General features: G+C 47.9%; 1 protein-coding gene across 2 annotated transcripts in view; it reads right to left on the bottom strand.

Moving 5' to 3' along the window:
* The window catches only part of SHISA6 (shisa family member 6), a 161620-nt gene that overhangs the window by 89027 nt on the left and 60287 nt on the right, over positions 1-12306 (bottom strand). The window lies entirely within an intron of this gene.

Genomic DNA, 12306 nt, shown 5'->3' with positions numbered 1-12306 from the left:
TCATCCCACACCTCCCAGCCCTGTCCAGTGTCACCCTGATTTATTAAGATTTTCTAAGCCTTCTGATGTTTACATTCCTGTAGCAAACTTTCCACACACTTTCTGTGAATAACTCATTGTTTTGCATTCCTGTATAGAGGAGGAGAAATTTGATGGACCGTTGGTTTGTCCAGTGTCTTTGGAGAGGTGGCACTGTCACCCTCCAATCCACTGTCACTTTTAGAAAACTATAAATATTAGAGTCAGAAAATGATCTTCCCTTTTCTTCTTCACCTTGAGAGCAGCGGTGTGAGCTTCTGTTCTTTTGTGTCCTACAGTGACACAAGCCCAGCCTGGCCCTGGGCACTGCCAGGGATGCAGGGGCAGCCCCAGCTGCTCTGGGCACCCTGTGCCAGTCCCTGCCCACCCTCCTAAGGAAGAACCTCAGGGACTTTTTGCCAGCTCCTCCACAAAGTCAAGGTCTTAGCTGAGCTCACACCGTCACACTCTCCCCTCTCCTTTTTTTGAGAAATGCAGTTTCCAAATGGTGGTTTTGGAAGCAAGAAACGTTCTGCAGAAAGAAGTTTGTGGGCTTTGTTTGCTGTGTTCCTCCTTTGGAATCAATTATTCCTGCCATTCTCATTTGGTGGCAGATTCATTGCTCTGATTCCTTCCTGCATACTGATATCCCCAGTCCTGCTTCTCCAGCTTCCTGCAGAAATCTGTGCTCCTTGCAAAGCCAGGGGACACAGGGAGCAGGAGAGAGCCCCAGGCAGGAGCTGCAATGTTTGCTGTTTGTGCTGTATTGGATTTGTGGGGTGCCCCATGGCAGGAAGGGATGGTGAATCTGGCTCCATATTCTCAGAACGCTGATTTATTATTTTATAACACTATATTATATTAAAGAATACTATACTAAACTATACTAAAGAATACAGAAAGGATAATTACAGAAGGCTAAAAAGATAATAATGAAAACTCCTGACTCTTTCCAGCTTGGCCCTGATTGGCCAAAGAGTGAAAACAACTCACAGCAGAATCCACTGAAACAATCACCTGTGGGTGAACAATCTCCAAACACATTCCACATGAGCACAACACAGGAGAAGCAAATGAGACAAGAATTGTTTTCCTTTTCTCTGAGGCTTCTCAGCTTCCCAGGAGAACAATCCTGGCGGAAGGGATTTTTCAGAGAATGTGAATGTGACATTTTGCTCTGCTCTCACTGCCCTGTCCTGCAGGGTGGCACGGATGAGCTAATGAAGAGACGGATTGTCTGTGAGCTCACCCTCTCCTGTCATTAATCAGCCTCTCTCCTCAGACCATTTGTATAAAAGTATGACTTAAAACAAAACAAAGCCCGTGGAATGATTTCTGTCCTCATGAATTCTTAATCCAAGCAGGACAGCAGATAATGTCTCTCACACTGTTGCTGCTCTGCCTTTAGAGCAGCAGCCAATTCATTCCTGCAGGGTGGGCTCTGGGGCCACCTCATCCCCTCAATAAATCTGTGCCCAGGGACAGAGGAGCTCCCATTCCCAGCTAACAGGGAGAGACTGGGATGGGGAATGGTGTGTCCAGCAGGATGTCCTGCTGCCAGCAGGGTCCAGCCAGGAGAACAGTTCCTGCTGCCTATATTGGAGCGATGTAGCCACACTTCTCCTCGCAGAGAAAAGCAAGGCACAATTATTCCCAGGAATATTTCTGGGTTTCACGTTCTCTGAACCACAGAAATATTCTTGGGAAGAACCTCAGAAATATTCTTGCATTTTTCTGTGAAGAGAAATGTGGCTACAGGAGCTGTGTGTGGCACTGCTGGCCCTGCCCAGCACTGAAACAGAGTGGAAATTTAACAGGGTAGAAACCCTTCTTGGATTTAGGTGAAATGTGCCACTTTGAATTATTAAGTTTGTGGCTTGCTAGCATAGATGAAATGTGCTGTTTTAACCTGTTTAGTCTGTTAACTCTGCTGTGCTCACAAAACTACCTAAGCCAAAAATAAGAATACAAACCTGTGGTATTTTCAGGGTCCCCCGTGGCAGGAAGGAAATGATGAATCTGACTCCATGTTCTTAAACAGCTTATATTATATTATATTATATTATATTATATTATATTATATTATATTATATTATATTATATTATATTATATTATATTATATTATATTATATTATTACTATATTATATTTATTATGCTAAACTAAAACTATACTAAAGAATAGAGAAAGGATACTTGCAGAAGGCTTAACAAGATACTAATTAAAAACTTGTGACTCTCCAGAGTCCCGACAGAGCTGGACTGTGGTTGGTCATTAAGTAGAAACAATTCACATGTTGGGTAAACAATCTCCAACCACATTCCAAAGCGGCAAAACACAGGAGAAGCAATCAGATAATTATTGTTTTCATTTTTCTCTGAGGCTTCTCAGCCTTCCCAGGAGAAGAAATCCTGGCAAAAGGATTTTTCAGAAAATGTGACAGTGACACAAACCTCCAAGCTAAAAAGATGAGGGGTCCCTTAAACTTTGAAAAGAAAGCAAGAGACAGACAAGATGACCAGAGAGAATTCTCTCTGTACCAAGACTAGTTACAAGTTGTAACACAAAACCAGTAAAACAAATCTGCATGAACCTACTGTGAAACTCTATGCTTATGTACAAGCAAGGGGAGATTTAAAAAATTCAAAAATTCCCAAAGGTGCACAAGTCCTTTAAGAAAAATGCTCCCCGCATGTGTCCAGTGCTGTAATAAACATTCCAGCTTTACACCTTTTACAAGTTGTAGAGTTGGTTTTTCCCCCACAAATCAGCATCCTGTGCTCAGAGAGAAGTAGAAGGGAATAATGAATGGGGAGAAACAATATACTGATAATAAATCTTGTTTTGAATTTCCTTGGCACCCTGGAACGTTCCCTGTCCTCAGGAGGACATTCCCTGCCCCTGGGCTGGAGGAAAGCAGGGGCTAAACTCTCTCTAAGGACAGGTTCCCAGTGGACCAAACAAAGCACATTTGCTGTTAGGCCTTAAAATTTACTTCCAACCGAGGCCTCAAAATATTGAGCCCATTCCTCAGTGTCCTACAAAAGGCCTGGCCACAGCTATTGATGTGGAACACTTAACTCAATCACCAGCACCCTTGGGTCAATAAACTTTCGACATTATCTCAACAGAAATTTAAATCTCGGCTTGGTTTCCCATCTGTTTGTTTAATACCAATGCATTAAGAACGTTCTGCCCTTGGCAATCAATGAGCCCAAGTCTGCTGTGGGCTTTGGGCTGAGCTCTGCCCTTTGAAGTAAAGTCAGGTACAGAAATCTCTCTGCAGTTCCCTCTGTCACAGTTTGTTCTAGGGGTGAAAAAAAGTTTGAATGTTATGCTCTGATTCTGGAACAGAATTCTCTCTAAACCTATTGTAGTCCCCAAAAAAAAAAAACCTCTTTACAGCTGAGAGCAGGGCTCAGCCTGGGGATGTGGGAGGTTTTTGCTGCTGATACAAATGGGGATTAATGAACAACCTCTCGCTGCCCTCGCAGCCTCCCGGGTGCCAGCCCAACGTGGTGCCTTTGAAAATGTTCCAGTGCACTGCAGCCAGAGGGAGCTGGGGGCTTGGGGCTGCCAGGGATGCCTCAGGTTTTGGTTTTTCTGTTTTTCAGATTCTGTGCTGCTTTAGTGTGTGGGTCTGAGCTTCACATCAGGGGATGCTGAGCTCTGTGCACAGAGCAGGGACACAAAACAATTCCTGCTCCAGCTGGGCACCAAGCACAAATGATCCAAATCTCAGCCCAGGAGCACAAACCCCGTGGGCTGGAGAGAGAAAAACAAGGATGGGACTGGATGGGCTAAAGCTGGAATGGGACAATGAACTGCAAGATGCAAATGGAGCAGAACTGATCCCAGGGAGAGACCCCGTGCCCGGCCGTGCATTTTGGGGCCATTTTGGTTCATCTTGGGTTCATTTTGTGACCATTTTGGTTCATTTTGGGTTCATTTTGTGACCATTTTGGTTCATTTTGCGTTCATTTTCGGACCATTTTGGTTCACCTTGGGTGTAGCCCTGGCTGGGCTCTGGTGCTGCCCAAGGTGGATCCATGGAGGAGATGCTTTGAATAAATCCCTGCTTTATTCTGGGACTCTGCCCAGCCTCTGCTCCAGCTCAGCCTCCCAAGGCAGCACCACAAGGAAGATGCCCATGGCTACCAATCTGTACCAGCTGCAGAATTCCCAGCCCTTTGCCTGCCTGGCTCCATCTCTTTGGGTGGATTACACAAACCTGCAACTCTGGGGTGCTCAGAGCTCTGCAGACACTGTGCAAGGCAGAAAATGGCAAAGCACACAGTCAGGCCAATCAGGCTCCTCCAGATCTCTGGGAGCCACAGGGAAAGTGCCTGGGGGTCCTGACTCACTTCCAGCTGAGGAGAAGGGAATAATGAATGGGGAGAAACAAGATAATGATAATAAATCTTGTTTTGAAGTCCTTAATAATGAGGCTTTATTGTAAATCCATCACAAAGAAACATTAATATGGAGCCACCAAATAGGTCAGGTTAATTACATCATCTGGAAATGCTGTGGTACCTCCAGCCTGCATTAAAAAAAGGAATCAAATCCCCTGAGAGTGGGAGAGATGGGGCTTTTTTAATTAGTTGAGTATGAAAACCTCTGTGCTCACATCTCCCGGTGTTCCTCTGGCTTGAGTGAGAAGCTGCATTTTGACAAAACCTGATCTTTAGGGGTAAGCAGGAACCAGGGCTGATTGTCCATGTTCCAGTTCACATCCTGCACTGCTGGCCCCTCCTGGACTCGTGGAAGAAGCTCCCAGGCTGCCCAGGCTTTGTGCCAGGAGACATTCCAGGCTCTGGAGAGAGAACCTGCCCTGCCTTTGCTCTGTGCCCCGCTCCCTGCCCCACATCCAGCCTGTCCTGTGTGCATTCACTGGGATGGGCTCTCAGCTCTTCTTGCAGTCCCTGGCTCGCTGGGAAGGCTCTGAACTCTCCCTCCCTGGCACTCCCCAGCTTTCCAAGGCTGGTTTGGCCCCCAGAATTTCCCAAACTCTCCTCAGTCCTGTATTTCTAGGAAAAAACCCCAAAAGTTGCAGGACCCTTGAGCTCCCCAGCTCCAGGAGAACGTGGTCCATGTCCCAGCAGTGCCCAGCTGGGAGCACAAGAGCCAGGGATGCTCCAGAGGTGGAGTTTTAACACAAAAATGGGAATATTGCCACAGGCAGCTGGAAACAGGAGCAGGCTGTGCCATGCTTGGGGCCAGCCCAGCTCTCCTTCCTGAATTTCCTTTGCTTTTCCTTTCAGCCACAAGCAGCTGGACAGGGCTGCCCAAAACCAGCGTTGGAAGGGAAATAATCTTTTCAAAGGGAGCAAACATTCCACTTGAACAAGTAAATTCCTTTTGAAACATCCTCCCGTTGGGTTTTGTGTTTTGAAAGCTTGAAACGTTTTTCAATTCTCAAAACACTTTTTTTTTTCCTTCTCACTTTTCATCCAAAAATACGCTTTCCCCAGGAACTGTTATTATATTATCACAATATATTATCCCTCCTGGTCTGTAAAATATCAGTGATGTATTACTGGCTTATATCAAAATCTCTATTTATACTTTTCTCACTTCAAGGCATTTTTCCCCAGCAGCAGTGACTCCTGCACTCACTGGCAAGATGTCACTGAGGTTCCTGCACCCAAAAAAAAAAATAAAAAAGTTTTGTTTAAGGCTTCAGGAATTGTTTTGAGCAAATAATTGCCAGGTGGGAGAGCTGTGAGTCACCAAAGCTCTGGAATCCCGTGACCTGCAGAGGTACCTGGGGGAGGCGAAGGTTATTTAGGAGAGCAGCGTTTTCCCTTGCTGGATAAATGCAATTTCTTTGTGTTGCTGTGCCAGTCACCGTGGAGCTGACGGAGGAGTGCAGAGTGTGACATGGAAAAGTGGTGGGTGTTGTTACTAAGCACATTACACTGACAAGAAAAACACACGGGGCTCAGAGACAGCTGAAAGGCTCTGCTGGGGCTCACCAAGAAAAACAAGCTGCTGACAACTCCTGCTGGCCCCCAGGAGCTGCACAGCTCCGAAATGTGGGCACACAGCAAGGCTGGACTGCTGCCCTAAAGCCAGGCTTTGCTCTGGTAAGGAAGAGCTTAAAGGGTTCTGTGGAGAAAAAAAAAATTAAGAAGAAGAGAAAGAAAAAAAAAATAAAGGCAAAGATTGCTTTCTATAAATAAATGTGGGCTGGGAAGGTGCTGGGGAGGGAGAAGATCTAACAGACAAACTTGGCACAAGAACAGAAAGTAGGCACTAGCCATGAATAAATTGCGAGTGGAAAACTGAAGGAAGTTTCCATCCAGCAAAGGAACAAAAGCCTGGAACAGGCTGGCCTGGGAGAGGAGGAGGAGGGACTGGAGTGAAGCTGAAGGGCAGGGAAAGGAGTGGGGACAGGAGGGACCTGCCCAGAGCCCTACAGAGCCCCCGAGCTCAGGGGATGCTGCAGCAGCAGCTCCTGGCCCAGGGGAGCTGGATTTGGGATGGTGCAGATCCAGGAACCATCCATGCCTCGGGAGTCACCTCCCTGCAGCACCCGGGGGACATTTCTGCCTTCCTTCCTTCCCTGGAGCTCCTGAGGACACCCAGGGGACATTCCCTGTGTCCCTCCATGAGCTCCTGGCTCTAGGGGACATTCCCTCCTTCCCTGGAGCTCCCTGAGGACACTGAGGGGACATTCCCTGTGTCCCTCCCTGCAGCTCTTGGCCCAGGGACACCAAGGGGACATTCCCTGTGTCCCTCCCTGCAGCTCCTGGCCTAGGGGAGCTGGATTTGGGATGGTGCAGATCCAGGAACCATCCATGCCTCGGGAGTCACCTCCCTGCAGCACCCTGCAGGGGGACATTTCTGCCTTCCCTGGAGCTCCTGAGGGAAGGAGAAAAATCCATCAATGAGGGACACTGAGGGGACATTCCCTCCTTCTCTGGAGCTCCTGAGGGACACTGAGGGGACATTCCCTCCTTCCCTGGAGCTCCTGAGGGACACTGAGGGGACATTCCCTCCTTCCCTGGAGCTCCTGAGGGACACTGAGGGGACATTCCCTCCTTCCCTGCAGCTCCTGAGGGACACCAAGGGGACATTCCCTGTGTCCCTCCCTGCAGCTCCTGGCCCAGGGATTGTCACTGTGATATTTTCTAAAAAAATCCCTTCGCCAGGATTTCTTCTCCTGGCAAGATGAGAAGCCTCAGCTTCTCCATGTTTTGCTGCTCTGGAATGTGGTCTGGAGATGGTTTATCCAAACATGTGAATTGTTTTTAATTAATGGCCAATCACCATCAGCTGTGTCAGACTCTGAGGAGTCAGTCACGAGCTTTCATTATCATTCTTGTTCAGCCTTCTGATGTTTCTCTTTCTTTAATGTAGTTTTAGTATAGCATAATATAATATGATATGATAATATAATATGATATAATATGATATGATGTAATATGATATAATATAATATAATATAATAATATATCAGCCTTCTGAGAACATGGAGTCAAATTCTCATCTCTCACCTCATCCTGGGGACCTCACAGCACCACACAGGGACACCAAGGGGACATTGCCTCTGTCCCATCCTGGGGCTGCCTTTGTCAGCTCATTTTGATGCCCCCAGAGGGAAAGGGGATGGCTCTGCCAGCTGAACTCCAGCCTTACACGTCCAGAGGTTTGATCAAAAAGCAGTTTCTGTGAGAAATCTCTCTCTGAGAAATCCCCGTCCCCGGTTTCTGACATGAGCCTTACCCAAAACCTCTTTCTTTTCTCATTTATCCCATGGCCTGGGGCTCCTCTCCTCATAAGATAATGGGGCAAGGGAAGAGGCATTTTTGAACCGTGAATCTTTTTATCATTGGAAAAAGCTCAGGATAAAACTAACTATAATAAAGTTATTTTTCAAGGATCTGAAAGTTGTTATATCAAATCAAAATCAAACTGTCTGGGATCAACTGAAACATTGATGGATTTTTCTGCTTTAAAAATTGAAATTAATTATGTGCTTTGCCCTGCCCTCAGCATTTAGATCATTAAGGAATGGTGATTACTGCTATTGCTGCTTTTAATATTTTTTTTTAATGCAGCTGATTTATCTGATGCTTGCAGCAACAACAAAAATGGAAACCTGGGAGACAAAAGATGTGAAGGGGGGAGCACAGGGAGTCTTTGCAAGCTTTATTTCTTTTTTCTGCGACTGTTTAGGGTCCACCATAAGAACACAGATAAAGCCAAAATCAGCATTCAGAGCTTAGATGGACATGGAGCAGCACAGGTTCAGCCCTCTGCACTAAAATTCCATTTTCCATGGACCTGCAGCTGGGGGTGCTGTGGAATGGCCCCTTAGATATAAAAACACCAGAACAAAACCAAGCCTGAACCTGATCAGAAGGGAAAATAAGTTCCTCACCGAAAGAGTCTGGAGGTGCCTGATCTGCTCAGCTTGAGCTGATAAGGGTTTCACATCTGGCACCTGAGGGCTCTTTGTTGCATCAAGCAGGTTTGGCTTCGAGGCTGGAAACAAAATTGAAAGTACAAGATTTGGACAAGTGCAGAGAGCACTTCAGAAAAAGACCAAGGGAAACGTTTGTGGAACCTCAGCAAGGAACCCCCTGAGCTTTTTCTCAGCCCCTCTGCTCAGCCTGGTGCAGACCCTGGGGTTGGAGCCCTCCAAAAAACACCCCGAATTCACTGTGGGCCTGGAAAATGTTCTGGTTAAATGAGGAAAGCCTTGAAATGCACAGGGAGTCTTCAGCTCAATTTCCTGATATAAATAGGGCAGCTCAGAGTCACAGTGAATACAGAAAATGTTTTCTTATATGCAAATGAGAGCTCACATTATTTCATAGAAGGAACTATAATAGTTGGAAATTAGCAAATGTTTCCAGATCCTTGTTAAAGGCAAGGGAAAAAAAAAAAAGCAAAAAAAAAAAGCAGCTCATCTAATGTTCCTGGATAAAAATGACATTAATTGAAAGTTTGATTCTATTCCCTAATGAATTTTCCTGTTGCATTGTAATTAATAACTACTTACATCCAAAAGAACTCGATATCCCTTCAAATTAGGGCATTACTTATAAATATGGTAATGTTTTAAGAGCAGTTCTGAGAGTGCCAGGCAGTGCTCTTGGAATGGCTGTGAGGAACAGGAGCAAACCCTTAACAAACCCTGGGCTGCAGGATTGGCTGTTGGGAGCCATTGCAGAGCTTGATTCCATCCTCTCCCAGGAACCTGGATCCATCCTCTCCCAACACCCCAAATCCCTCCTCTCCCAGAAACCTAAATCCATCCTCTCCCAGGAGTTCTTCAAATCCATCCTCTCCTATGACCCCAAATCCATGATTTCCCAGCAGTCCCCCAAATCCCTCCTCTCCCATGATCCCAAATCCCTCCTCTCCCAGCAGTTCCCCAAATCCCTCCTCTCCCATGACCCCAAATCCCTCCTCTCCCAGGATCCCAAATCCCTCCTCTCCCAGGAGTTCTCCACCCCAAGGCCTTGCAGTGCCTCAAGCACACCTGGCCCCACAGCAAAACCCCACAGGGGCATTTCCAGCCCAGGATTTGGGATTTGTCCCATCCCTGCCGTGTTTCATCATTCCAAGGGCAGGCAGGATGGAGGGAGGCAGGTTCCTGTCCCTGTGGGATTTCCCTCTGGGTCACCTCTAAGTGACACATCCCAGACATAGGAGAACCACAGAGTCATAAAATCATCCCAGGCCTGGGCTGGAGAGGACCTGAAACCCCATTGAATTCCAGTCTTCCACCCTTGCCATGGCAGGGACACCTCCACTGTCCCAGGGACACCTCCCACTGTCCCAGGTGCTCCCAGCCCCAGTGTCCAGCCTGGCCTTGGGCACTGCCAGGGATCCAGGGCAGCATCCCCAGCTGCTCTGGGCACCTGTGCCAGGGCCTGCCCACCCTCACAGGGAACAATTCCCAATTCCCAATATCCCATCCAGCCCTGCCAGGGAACAATTTCCAATTCTCAAGATCCCATCCAGCCCTGCCAGGGAACAATTCCTCATTCCCAAGATCCCATCCATCCCTGCCAGTGAACAATTCCCCATTCCCAATATCCCATCCAGCCCTGCCAGGGAACTATTCCTGTTTCCCAATATCCCATCCAGCCCTGCCAGGGAACAATTCCCCATTCCCAAGATCCCATCCATACCTGCCAGGGCACAATTCCTCATTCCCAATATCCCATCCAGCCCTGCCCTGGGTCACTCTGAAGCCATTCCCTGGGTGCTGTCCCCAGCCCTTGGCAATTGTCTCTCTCCATCTTTCCTGCAGCTCCTTCAGGCCCTGCAAGGCCACCCTGAGCTCACCCCAAAGCTCCTCCTGCCCAGGTGAGCAATGCCAGCTGTGCCAGCCTCTCCTGCCAGCAGAGCTGCTCCATCCCTGGCATCATCCTGGAGCCTCCCTGGGCTCTCCCCAGTCCCTGCCCATGCTGAGCCCTCTGGAAATGCTTTGCCCATGCTTGACCCATACACTTGCTCTGATGCTGTTAAAGCATCTGTTGGATGCTGGAGACACTCTAGAAGGGGCCTCCAGGATATTTTTTCCTTGTTCCTGGTGAAGAAGGGAAGGAGGGGAATGCTGGCACAGCAAGGAGGGAGCTGACACGTGCAGGCACCGTGTCTGTGCCACTGTTCCTGCTGGTGCCACACACACCCACGGCCAGCCTGGCCCTGCAGCTTCCAGCCCCTGTGCTGCAGGATCCAGGCCATGCCCATCCCATGCAAGCTGCTGATTTGGATTAACCCTCTTTCCTTCCAGCTCCCACATTCTTCACTCCCTTTATTTTCCCTTTACTCCTTTTATTTTCCCTTTACTCCCTTTATTTTCCCTTTACTCCTTTTATTTTCCCTTTACTCCCTTTATTTTCCCTTTACTCCCTTTATTTTCATTTTACTTCCTTTATTTTCTCTTTACTCCCTTTATTTTCCCTTTACTCCCTTTATTTTCCCTTTACTCCCTTTATTTTCTCTTCACTCCCTTTATTTTCCCTTCACTCCCTTTATTTTCCCTTCACTCCCTTTATTTTCCCTTCACTCCCTTTATTTTCTCTTTACTCCCTTTATTTTCTCTTTACTCCCCTTATTTCAATAACTTCTCTGAATGTGAATCCATAACCTTGAGCACGCCCCAACCAAAGCCTCCACTATCAACTACCATGGGTTGGACACCTTGGTTTGAAATCATTCCTGTGAGGGCTGCAAAGAGAACTCCCACTCGTCCTGCCTGGCTGGGGACCCTGGAACCACTCACATGCTGGGATTGTCACCTAACAGGGGTGACATTGTCCCTTGTCACACCCAGCACAAGCAGTGGGGCTGGAGTCAATCCCTGGTGAAAGTGGTTTTAGGTTAATGAGTGTTTAATGTTTTCTTTCTTTCTTTTTATGGTTATTTATTTTGGAATTACCTTCCAGCTGAAAACAGCATTATGGTCACGTTTTCCCTACTGTCAGACATAAAAGGGTCGCAGAATTGTAATTTTTTTTTTTTAAACTGGCCACTCTCTTGACCTAGGGAATGAAGGTCTTTGCCCAAACACCTCCTTTTGTGAGCTTTGATTTACATCTAAAACCCATCCTGCATATCAGTTTTCTGGATTATCCTTTCTCTCCTTTCTCTCCAGAAACCTCCACAGATTTCCCTGCTCAGAAATGACGTCAGCTTTGCTTCCCGTGGCAGCTCAGGAAGCCAGGGCAGAGCTGTTCCCCGAGCACTGCAGTCCCTCATCCCTGCCCAGCCCAGGCACAGTCCCACTGCTGCACTCACAATTTGGGATTTCCCGGGTGAGCAGCAGCCTGCAGGGTCCCGGGATGGTCCCCCTGAGCCCATCCTGCTCGCCCAGGCTGCCGAGCCTGGCACTGGGATATAAAAAGCTGGGCATGGATGTGTGCCAAGAGGTAGTAAACAAACTGGGAACTCTGTTTTTCCTCTGGCTTTCACTCCCCCCAGCCTTGTCTGTCTGTGCAGGAGAGTGCCCGGCTGCCGGGCGGATTTTTGGGGTCCTAAGCCCGGCTCCTTTTTGGGGGCAGACAAGGAGGGGCTGTGATGAACCCTGCTCTCCAGAGGGCCAGCAGGAGCCTGCCTGGACTCTGCATTCAGGCCACAGACAGAAAATGACAGAGAACAGAGCCCAGAGCTGCCCTCGGATGCCACTGCCACCCGAGAGTGTGACAGCAAAGCCCAGCACATCGATCAGTGCGTGCAGTGTGGCAGCCAGCTGTGCCGGGAGCAGGCAGGGCTGTGCTGCAGCCAGGCACCGGGAAACGAGCGGGGAATGCAGGAGCTGGG

This window comes from Molothrus aeneus, chromosome 25 (genome assembly GCF_037042795.1).
Source record: "Molothrus aeneus isolate 106 chromosome 25, BPBGC_Maene_1.0, whole genome shotgun sequence".
In the NCBI taxonomy this organism is placed as follows: Eukaryota; Metazoa; Chordata; class Aves; order Passeriformes; family Icteridae; genus Molothrus; species Molothrus aeneus.
Note: the sequence above shows the minus strand (reverse complement) of the source record. Positions and strands in the feature narration are given on the sequence as shown.